General features: G+C 39.3%; 1 protein-coding gene across 1 annotated transcript in view; it reads right to left on the bottom strand.

Annotated features, from left to right (window-relative positions):
• GLG1 (golgi glycoprotein 1) overlaps positions 1 to 11,261 on the bottom strand; it is a 149,028-nt gene that overhangs the window by 102,117 nt on the left and 35,650 nt on the right. The gene's annotated exons all lie outside the window — the stretch shown is intronic.

Below are 11,261 nucleotides of genomic sequence, written 5' to 3'. Positions count from 1 at the left end.
TCCGAGCTCCTTTCTATTTGCTAGATGGGATGCTGTCCTATTCATGAATCACTAAATAAGGCCAGTAAGATCTTTACATTTTTACTCAGTCGAATTTTGTTTAACAAGCTTTTAAATTTATATCTATGGTCCATTTCAAGTTATTTTCTGTGAAGGTGTGATGTAAGGCTGAAGTTAATTTTCTTCCCATATAAACACAACAGATTCCTCAACAAATTGTGCTTGAACAACTATCCTTTCCTTTTTGATTGGCATCTTTGTTGAAAATCATTTGATCATGTAGGCAGATACGGTATAGGATCCCGGGAGGAAAAGAACCAGATACAGCCTTTTTTGACATAAAAGAAGCCATTTTAGGCCTAAGCCATTTTGTAATCTAAGCCAGGCCACAATGCTTGCCCTTAACAGGTCTCAGCAATTAATGATCCTAAGTGAATAAAGGAATGCAGGAACAGAGGACAAGCAGTCAAGAAACAATAGTTCAGGACTTCCTTGGTGGTGTAGTGTTAAAGACTGCGCACTCCCAATGCAGGGGGGCCTGGGCTCCATCCCTCGACAGGGAACTAGATCCCACATGCATACCGAAACTAAGAGTTTGCATGCCACAAATAAGGAGCCTGCGTGCCGCAACTAAGAAGCCCATGAGCTGCAACTAAGGAGCCTACCTGTCATGACTAAGACCCGGCACAACCAAATAAATATATATTAAAAAAACAGAAAGAAACAATAGTTCAGCAATAAAACAGAGTCCTAGATCCTTCTCAAGGGACATAAATGACAATCTGATACATATCTTTGAGCTGTTCAACAGGAACTAAGGCCCCATCCAGGTGGAGAATGGCAACTACACGCTAAGAACCCCAGACTGGCCAGAATCTAAGGAATTATAACGTTGACCTTTTCTGACCCTCACGACTTTAACAAGCTAAAGCTTGGACTCAACCTCTGCCTCAGTTCTATGCTGAACTCTCCTCTGTTCAAGCCCCTTCATGAATATGCATGTGCCCTTACCTTAAAAATTCCCCAGTTTTGCTGTTCAGGGAGACACTGCTTTGGTAAAGATCTCCCATGTTCTCCTCCTTACTTGCTGCAAGTAACAAATCCTTCCTTCTCCCAGTCTTTGGCTTGGTTGTATCTTTTGGCTCAACACCCACCAAGAGGTGAAATCAGTTTTCAGGTAACAATCAGGCATATGTGGACCTATTTATCAACTTTCGATTCTGAACCACTGAAGAGACAGTATTTTAGGCTTGGGGGCCATATATAGTCTCTGTTATACTCAATTTGGTAACTGTAGATCAAAAGCAGCCCTAGGGAATACGTAAACAAATATGTTTAGCTTTGTTTCACTAAAATTTTACTTACAAAACACACAGCCATTTTGTGAACCCCAGGTTTATAAGTTTATCTTTGACAATACTATACTGTCTTTTTTTTAATATATATTTTTTGGCTGTGTTGGGTCTTCGTTGCTGTATGCGGGCTTTCTCTACTTGTGGTGAGCAGGGGCTACTCTTCATTGCGGTGCATGGGCTTCTCACTGCAGTGGCTTTTCTTGTTGCAGAGCGTGGGCTCTAGGTGCGCGGGCTCAGTAGTTGTGGCAAACGGGCTTAGTTGCTCCGTGGCATGTGGGATCTTCCCGGACCAGGGCTCGAACCCGTGTCCCCTGCATTGGCAGGCGGATTCTTAACCACTGCGCCACAAGGGAAGCCCTACCATACTGTCTTGATTACTTTACAGTAAATCTTTATAAGTGCTGAAATACAAGTAATGCAAGTCATCCAATTTTATTCTTTTTCAGCTGTTTTAGCTATTCTAGCTCACTTGCATTTCTATATAAATGTAAGACTCAGCTTGTCAGTTTCTATTCCCTAGCCCCCCAGAAAAGCCTGCTGGGATTTTGACTGCGATTGCATTGAACTGATCTGCAGGTCTTCCAAACCTAGGAAGAATATTATCTCTTTCTGTTAAGTTGGATCTTTACTTTTGTGGACAAAGGATGTTGCCCTTCATTCCAGTAAACAGCAAATGTGGCCACCACCAAGCCACAAGCCACTGCAGCCCCCACCCCGCCACAGTGCCACAGTGTGCTATAAGGGGAATTCAGGATGGAGAAAAAACAGGATACTGGCCCTAAATAGTTAAGATGCGTATCTAAGAAATAATTTCAATGAGCCCAGACTCTAGCTTCTTCCCATACCCAGAAAAACAGTAAAATCATTAACTTGAAATGTCTGGGGTTTTTTTGTGATTGGCAGTAATCTTTTGATGTTCAACTACATGATTCTTTTTCAGCAAGAATTCCTATATATCCTAGCTCCTCCCTTACCTCTTTGGAACAGTTCCTCAGAGCTATCTGAGAGGCTGTCTCCTGGGCTATAGTCCTCAGCAAGGTCCCGAAATAAAACATAACTTGCAATTTTTAGGTTGTGCATTTTTCTTCAGTTGACACTTTCTTTGAGCAAATTTATTCTTATGTATTTTTTAATGCAAATGTTAATATCTACTAAGCACATAAAAACAAAGCACAGGGCTTCCCTGGTGGCACAGTGGTTGAGAATCTGCCTGCCAATGCAGGGGACACGGGTTTGAGCCCTGGTCTGGGAAGATCCCACATGCCACGGAGCAACTAGGCCCGTGGGCCACAACTACTGAGCCTGCGCGTCTGGAGCCTGTGCTCCGCAACAAGAGAGGCCGCCATAGCGAGAGGCCGGCGCACCACGACGAAGAGTGGTCCCCGCTTGCCGCAACTAGAGAAAGCTCTCGCGCAGAAAAGAAGACACAACACAGCCAAAAAAAAATAATAATAATTAATTAATTAATTTAAAAAACAAAACAAAAAACAAAGCAGAACTTATGCTTTTTTTTTGGCTACGCTGAGTCTTTGTTGCAGCACACGAACTTAGTTTCCCCGTGGCACGTGGGATCTTAGTTCCCCGACCAGGGATCGAACCTGTGTCCCCTGCATTGGAAGGTGGACCACCAGGGAAGTCCCAAGCAGAGCTTACTCTTTGTGATACCAGCTCTCAGATTCTCCTACGTTAACTGGGTGTCAATTTAGTCCTGACACTGTGAAATAAAATTCATATTCTATGGCAAGACAAGAAAAATTTAAAATAAAAAATTTTCTCTGCCCTCTGGCCTCCTCTCTCCCCGCCTACTATGTATCTGCTTTATGCATCAACCAAACCTCCCCCATCAGAAGAAATACCTGCTCAAGTGAAGCAAAGAGCAACATTCTCCTAAAATCAACAAGACAACTCCTTAAAAGATAACATTCCTTCTTGATCTTGTAAGGGCCATGCTTAGATCTGGATTGTGTAAACTGTCAATAATACATCATTTAATGTACAGCCCTCTGTCTAAAAAAACTTATATAACTGTGTTTTGACTTCCAATGGGAGGAACAGTTCTGGGAGCTTTCTGAGATGCTCTTCCCAAGTTATAATCCTCAAATTTGGCTCAAATAAAATTTTCCACTACTTTCATATACTGACTACTGATTAATTTTCATCGTCACACTAACTACCCAGAGTTAGGGCAGACCCCACAAGTTGAGGGCTCAGTTTCACAAGACTGCCCTTACTTCAGATGCCAGTCGTGAATCTCAGGTCCCAAGGACACTTGTAATTCTTCTGACTTGGCTACAAATTTGAGGGTCCCCATGACCCCCTCCTCAAGTTTAATAACTCTCTAGACCAAATCACAGAACTTAGGAAAACATTTTACTTACATTTACCAGTCTATTATAAAAGATACAGCTCAGGAACAGTCAAATGGAAGAGATGCCTAGGGCAAAGTGAGGGAAGGTGCCACAGAGCTTCAGGCCCACACAGGGCATGTCACCTCCTGGCACCTTGATCTGTTCACCAACACAAAAGCTCCCCAGGTCTTCTAGTTTGAGTTTTCATAACGCTCAGTCTCCAAAGAGCCATCCCACCCCATCCTTGGAGGCTGGTGGGTGGGACTGAATGTTCCAACCTTCTAATCACTCCTGATGACAGGCCCATTCTCAGGCTATCCTGGGGCCCCATCGTAAATCACTTCATTAGCATAAACTCAAGTGTAATGAAAGGGGCGTGTTATGAAGTAACAAATCCTATTACTCAGGAAATTCCAAGGGTTTTCGGAGCTCTGTGCCAGGAACTGGAGACAAAGATCAAATATATATTTTATTATATCACTCTTGTAAAAAATGAGGAGGTGAAAAAAAATTAACTACATGGGACTGAGTGAACTGATGAGGATGATTATAATTTTTGTGACTTTCTGCTTGAATAAAAAAAAAAATCCCACAAGGACTCAAGGCAAAAAATATACAAATCAATTTTCACTGCAAAGTAAAGGAGCTGTTACAGTGGAGGATTACTGGACTGAATGTCAATATCATGACATACTATGAGTGTGTTTCGTGTTTGGTAATTGCAATCATTGTTGCTTTTGTTGTGGTCATCCAGTTACAATGCTTGGTGTCAGTTTATTTATCTCTTGTAAAAATAAAATACAGTGTGTGTGTGTGGAAAAAAAAAACAAAAACGAGGGAAACCTGGTTTCTTATAAATACACCGCCAATTCACCAGTGTGGAAGTGCAGCGGTGGTGTGTATGAGGTGGACCACTGAGTCTCCTCTACGACTGCCTTTAAAAAAATATCAAAACTAGGCCTTGAGCACAAGGGCCAGAAAAATGTGAGCAGTTTCCCACGGGGTATGCCTTTACAGTGTGGCTTCAGCCACACCTCAGAAGAGTGAGGGCAAAGATTCAGGGACAGTTCTCCATTCTCCCTTTCTTAAGAGAAATCTTCCCTCTTAATTTGTACTTAAGTCCATGGTTGAGTCACAGGACCTTGTTTTATCTTTGCTCAAAATTTGATTGTTTTGACAGATTCTAGCTTAACAGTTTTAGACAAACGGCAATTTTCTGGAACATTCTTTTTTGGCCCGGTGTAGAAGCATGGAGTCCTAACCACTGGACCGCCAAGGAATCCCCTGAAACATTCTTTAAAATATGGACTCCTTAGCAGTTTCCATTCTAGTTCCTATTACACTTTGCCATTATTTTGGTCTTCTTGTAGCTGTTAAAAGCTGAGTTTTCACTGTATACCCAAATTCCATAATTTGGTATAATAAACAGCTCTTTTATAGAAGTAGCCATCTGATAATAGCAGGACTCACATATACAAAGATACAAATTATCCATCTATATTTCTCATGCTATTATTAAAAATCCTCAACCATGGGAATTCCCTGATGGTTAGAACTCTGCACTTTCACAGCTGTGGGCCCAGGTTCAATCCCAGGGAACGAATATCCCGCAAGCCGCATGGTGCAGCAAAAACAAAAAACAAACCAAAAAAAACCCTTCAACCCAAAGCATATGCATCCAACATTCTTAACCACGGCAACATAGTTTACAACCATGCTAAACCTCAGTAACATAAGTCTTTAAGAACCAGGTACAACACAAAATGATCTTTAAAGAGATACTTGGGAATTACTATGCTCACAAAAACAGTCTTGGGGACTAAAAACCAATTTGTACAATTCCTCAGTACTATTTATTTAAACCCTACTTTGAAAATATTTAAGACAGAATTTTTTCAATAAATGGGTTGAGATTCCTACACTCTTCTGTATACAGTACTGCTAAATATCAGTTGGTCACTGAAAAGTCAGATGGGACATCATTAAATCAGGATGAAAATGACTAGTCAGGGAAAGAACTATGTTATACCCAAGAACTTTGGCAAAGTGCATGAATAAAATTATTTTCTAATGGGATGGATCTTATTAATATTCATTTCCTCAACTTGCAAGTTCAACGACAACATTGCTTTGTCACTTTAATTAGCTCTCTGCTCAACAGTGGACCTACTGATAGATACCCCAATAAAGATGAGATACTAATATAAAAAGATGTAATTTCCTTCAGTTTATTTTATAGGATTTTGTGGTAAAATGGAAAAAAATAATTTAAAAAAGTTATAGCTGTGCTTGGAGATATTAACTAAATGGACTATTCTCACATACTGATCAAATGATCACTGTGGTAGTTTAAAAGTTCACAAATTACAATTTTTCCTTCTTTGAAAACTGAATCAGGTCAACAAATTCCAAATCATAATCTTGTCTTGTTTAGTGGCTTTGTTTCAGACAACAAAACATAAAATAGGTCAGTTATTCATGTTGTGAAGGGACTTGCCATACAGAACAAAAACAAAAAACTTAAAACAGCACAAATGTCCTTTAAATCACTAACTCCATCAATACATTTAAAATGTGATTCTATTCTTCAAAGAATGATTTGCCACTATTTTTACATTTCTGTATAAAATAACCATGCATAACATCAAGATAACTGTTAATGTGTGTTAACCAGATTCTTAATATTCTTAATTCACATACTGCAGAAGATGGCAAAGAAGAAAGTCTCCTGCTAGCTCCTTTTTGTACAGCAAGAACGAGGATCATGCCTGGGCTTTCTATCACTTACTTACGCCAAGGAACTCGCTTTGGAACACATATACTCATATTTGTATTTTGCTTTGGAATTTCATATGGTTTTACTTAGCAACAGATTAACTTCATTAATTATGTTTTTCTTGAGCTAATTATTAATAAAATGTGCTCCCTTTCTGAAAACAGGTTGAGCAATGGCTCAGAAACAATTAGCCTAGGATAGAAACAATTTCTGTGGAAAAACAGTCACTAATTCATACAGGGACAATTATAAGCTGGTGAGTTAATTCTAAATTCCTAAATCACATACACACACACACACACACAAATACCCTTTTGCTTTTACTACAAGAAAGTGAAACAGTCCCATAGGAGAAAAGCAAGATGATGGAAACGGTCAACAATATTGAATATTTTTATCACAATATAAACCTTGGTTTTAAGTACCAGAAGTTCTTTTACTAGAAAGTTTAAAGTTTTTTTTACTAGGAGAAATGGACTTCTCTCCACAAAACGTATGTTTTTCTTTAAGGCTAACTCAAGCACGTTATTTAATCAATTTTTTTTTTTTTTTTTGGCGGTACGCAGGCCTCTCACTGTTGTGGCCTCTCCCGTTGCGGAGCACAGGCTCCGGACGCGCAAGCTCAGCAGTCATGGCTCACGGGCCCAGCCACTCCGTGGCATGCAAGATCTTCCGGGACCGGGGCATGAACCCGTGTCCCCTGCATCGGCAGGCGGACTCTCAACCACTGTGCCACCAGGGAAGCCCCTATTTAACCAACTTTTGTATGGAGCACCCTGTAAGGCAGGTTATATGGAAAAAAACCTAAAGTCTGGAGCCAAGGGGTAAAAACAGAGCTAAAACTAACAGTCTAACTGTATGTAGGTTGCTTACATTATGTAGGCATATAAGAACAACTTATAAGAACAACCCTAATAATATGTCTTTAATTAACTTGATCGCGTTCTCATAAAGACAATGTATTCAGATTGTCACTGCTCAGAACAGTGAAGTACTTATTTAGTAGGAGGAAGATTTACCCTCCACACTTGAATCAGTAGAGGGTGAGTCTATACTTTTCCTACTGACCAATTTCTCCCTCAATCCCCCATAAAACTGGCATAGTTAGAAAAACTAGAAGGAACCCAGGGTCTCTGATTTAATAGCTTTGTAAATCCTTATCTCAAACATCACAAACTTTTCTATAACTACATAATATTTGAGTTGTGAGTTTCATTTTATTTTTAGGGATCTTTATTCACTGGATAGTTATCCATTTTATTTTACAGTAAGTTAGATGAAGTAAAGCAGTAAGAATCTCAACTGAGAGAAATTTTAATCATAGAGAGTTTTAGGTACTAAAATAGGCAGGAAGCTCTATTATGGTCTAAGAAGCAACGGAGTATAGGCTACTCTAAGAGCATGTGATTGGGTGATGGTGAACACAATTTGCAGACACTGCTAGATCAAAGCCCAGGAGAACATTTTAAAATGTTAGACACACACTAAAGAAAGTAGTAAAACAATGAAACTCTGGGTAATTAAGAATTCAAAATATTTGCATTTTTATTTACAGATGGTCCTCAACTTTCATAATCTGATTTTCATACATTATATACTTACATACCTAGGAGAATTTTAAATGTTGATTTTAAATATTGTGTTTACCAGCTGGCAAATTTTTAAGCTACTGAGCGGAGGTACTACTTGCCCAGCAATATTTCACCTTTGGCAGTATCACCTCTTAAGGCGTATCATTGTGAAATTATTAGGATATTTTATTGGGCTTAGAGGAAAAAAACGGGAAGAAAAATGCAAGTGCTAAATACTAGCAGAAAGAAGCATTTCAAATTTAATTTACTGCTTTCTGGCCTAAAGCCAGTCTTCCATGAATTCAATTATAAAGGATGAATAATAAAATGAAAGAGTGTGCACAAATGTTTGAACTATATTACTGAAGACTGTACCTAAAAGGTTAAGAGTAAGTTAGGATTTTATAATATTTGTTACCTCGCCAAGCACCTGCTTTATAACATGTAAGTTTAACTTTAACCTATATGACCTTTATCCTTGTATCCATGGATACACATTCATAAATTTGAGTACTTGAGAACCTCAAGAAATTTTTAGTGGATGTGAAGAATCTGCTTTCTTTCTTGGGCCAGGGGGGTGGGGGGAAACACTTGTTTTTCCCCCCAAAGTTAGTTACTTTGGCCCTACTTTGGGACTGGAGTAGTTAGAAGAAAAGGGATATCCCAAGAGAGAGGGGCAGATAAAATACAGTTGACTCTTGAACAACTAGGGGGAGTTAAGGGTGCAGACCCTCCTCACAGTCAATAATCCGAGGATAACTTTAGAGTTGGCCCTCTGTATCTGTGGTTCCACATCTGCGTATTCAACCAACTTCTGATCATGTAGTACTGTAGTATTTATTTACTGAAAAAAAATCTGCCTATGAGTGGACCTGTGCAGTTCAAATCCGTATGTTCAAAGGTCAACTGTAAAATGAAAATTTAACTTACTTCTATTATCTATTCTGTCACTGACTGTGCATCTTCCTTTCACTTTTTAAATGAGGAGTCAGACCACATTTCCTGATTTCCTGCTTCATGTGATTTTTATCATTAAGAGTCATCTTCTCTATCCCATTTTTTGGCTTTCTGCTGTTTTCGATGTTTAAAAAACAACTCTCTCCTCCTTAACCCTTTATCTTCTTTAACCCTCGATCCTCTCTTACTTTTGGACAGTAACAGAAGATTATGGGTCAACTTGACTGGACCAACAGGTGCCCAGATATTTGGTCAAACATTATTCCCATCCAGGATTTAGTCTGACCTCCTTAGTTTCAGTGTTTCTAATGACCTGACAGTTTTTGAGGAAGCCTGGTCAGGTATTCTGTAGAATGTCCTTCAACTTCAGTTAGTGTGATGTTTTTCTCATAGGATATAGGTTTTGGGGAAGAACTGCCATTCTCAACACATCATATCAAGGGCATACATGCTAATGATGCCAACTTTGATCACCCGGCCAAGGGAGTGTTTGCCAGGTTTCTCCACTGTAAAATGACTCCCTTCCACCTTTCCACATTCTACTCTTTGGAAGCAATTCACTGAGTCCAGCCCATACTCAAGAGGGGAACGGGGAGTTAAGCTCTACCTCTTGGAAGAGGAATTATCTACATAAATTATTTTTAATTCTTTTTCTACCATGGCATCATCATTCCCCTGGTAAGCAATGCCCACATACCCAATGGAAATTTGGGTTTACTTTTGATTCCTTTTTCTCCTGCAAGTCCCCTATCTTAGTCCTTTAACAAGCTCTCCTTAGTCACCTTTTTTCAGTATTAGATTTAGTCAATCTCCTTTCTTTCTGTCATTGCTTTAATCCAAATCCTCATTTTCTAGATGACAATCTCTGAGCAGGTCTCTTTTTTTTTTTTTTTTTTTTTTTTTTTTGGGGCCTCCATGCCTTGTTCTGTTCCAATCTGCCTTTCATCTATCATACAGTCATACTGTATGAGACAGAAATTTCCGGAGAGACAGAAAGAGTATCCCTGATTTGTACCTAGAATGTAGAAAGTACATAATAAATAACTGTTGGGGAAGTAGAAGATACAACAAAATTTTTCTTTACCATAGTTTAGTCTCCATGCTAGGAAAATAGTTTGCAGAAAAGTAAAGAAACAATAGAAATATTTAAATGTTAATTATTTTAAACAACACATATTGCTGAGGTGTGGATAAAAAGTATTTATAATACAGGAAGAGTGTAAACGTCAGAGGAGAAAATGTTTAAGGTGCTGCAAAACTACAACTAAGAAGCTAAGAAAAGGAAAATGTCCTTGCCCAGGAAAATAATCTAAGGAAATCTTTCAGACTCCTCAATGGTCTCCTCAAATCTGGTGTTTTGAATTTTTTATAGGTGAACATCTTGACTAAAATGACATAGCCTATTCCACAGGGATCCAATCTTGTCTCTTGACCTATGAGCTGGAGATAATGTGGTATAGCTTTTCCAACTATTTAACATATGAAATAAAAAATGGTAACAGTGGCAAAAAAGTGTGCGTGTGGGGGTTACAAAGGGGACACATTTTTGTTGAGAAAATAAAATGCAAGTTACCCAAATGTCATTTACTTTTTTTTGCTTTTATAGAATGCTCACAACATTTCTGACTAGAAAAGGTTTAAAATTATATTTAAAATAGGGAAATATGATTGCATAGAGGTTGAAAACTTTAAATCAGAAAAACACCAAAACTTTACTATGAAGTTCTCAAAGTTATGGCTGAGGACTAACAGCTGGGATCTACAATTTGGGTTATGGAACATGAGCACTGGCCTCTTGGACTTGCCTTTCATTAAAAGAGACAGAGAGAGGGCTTCCCTGGTGGCCCAGTGGTTGAGAGTCTGCCTACCGATGCAGGGGACACGGGTTCGTGCCCCGGTCCGGGAAGATCCCACATGCTGCAGAGCGGCTGTGCCCGTGAGCCATGGCCGCTGGGCCTGTGCGTCCGGAGCTTGTGCTCCGTGACGGGAGAGGCCACAGCGGTGAGAGGCCAGCGGACCGCAAAAAAAAAAAAAAAAAAAAAAAAAAAAAAAAAAAAAAAGCAGATTGGAAATGGAGGACCCTAACAATTTTGTAAAAGAAAGTTGGATACTACCTGATTTTAAGACTTACACTAGAGCAACAGTAATTAAGCGTGTGCTATTGGCAAAAGCACCAGATAAAAGGAATGAATATTAAATCTTGTAGATTGCAGGGACGTCCCTGGTGGCACAGTGGTTAGGTTAAGACTCAGCA

This window comes from Lipotes vexillifer, unplaced genomic scaffold (genome assembly GCF_000442215.2).
Source record: "Lipotes vexillifer unplaced genomic scaffold, Lipotes_vexillifer_v1.1 scaffold70, whole genome shotgun sequence".
NCBI classification, from domain to species: Eukaryota; Metazoa; Chordata; class Mammalia; order Artiodactyla; family Lipotidae; genus Lipotes; species Lipotes vexillifer.
The sequence above is the reverse complement of the archived record's forward strand: the minus strand, read 5'-3'. Positions and strand labels throughout refer to the sequence as shown.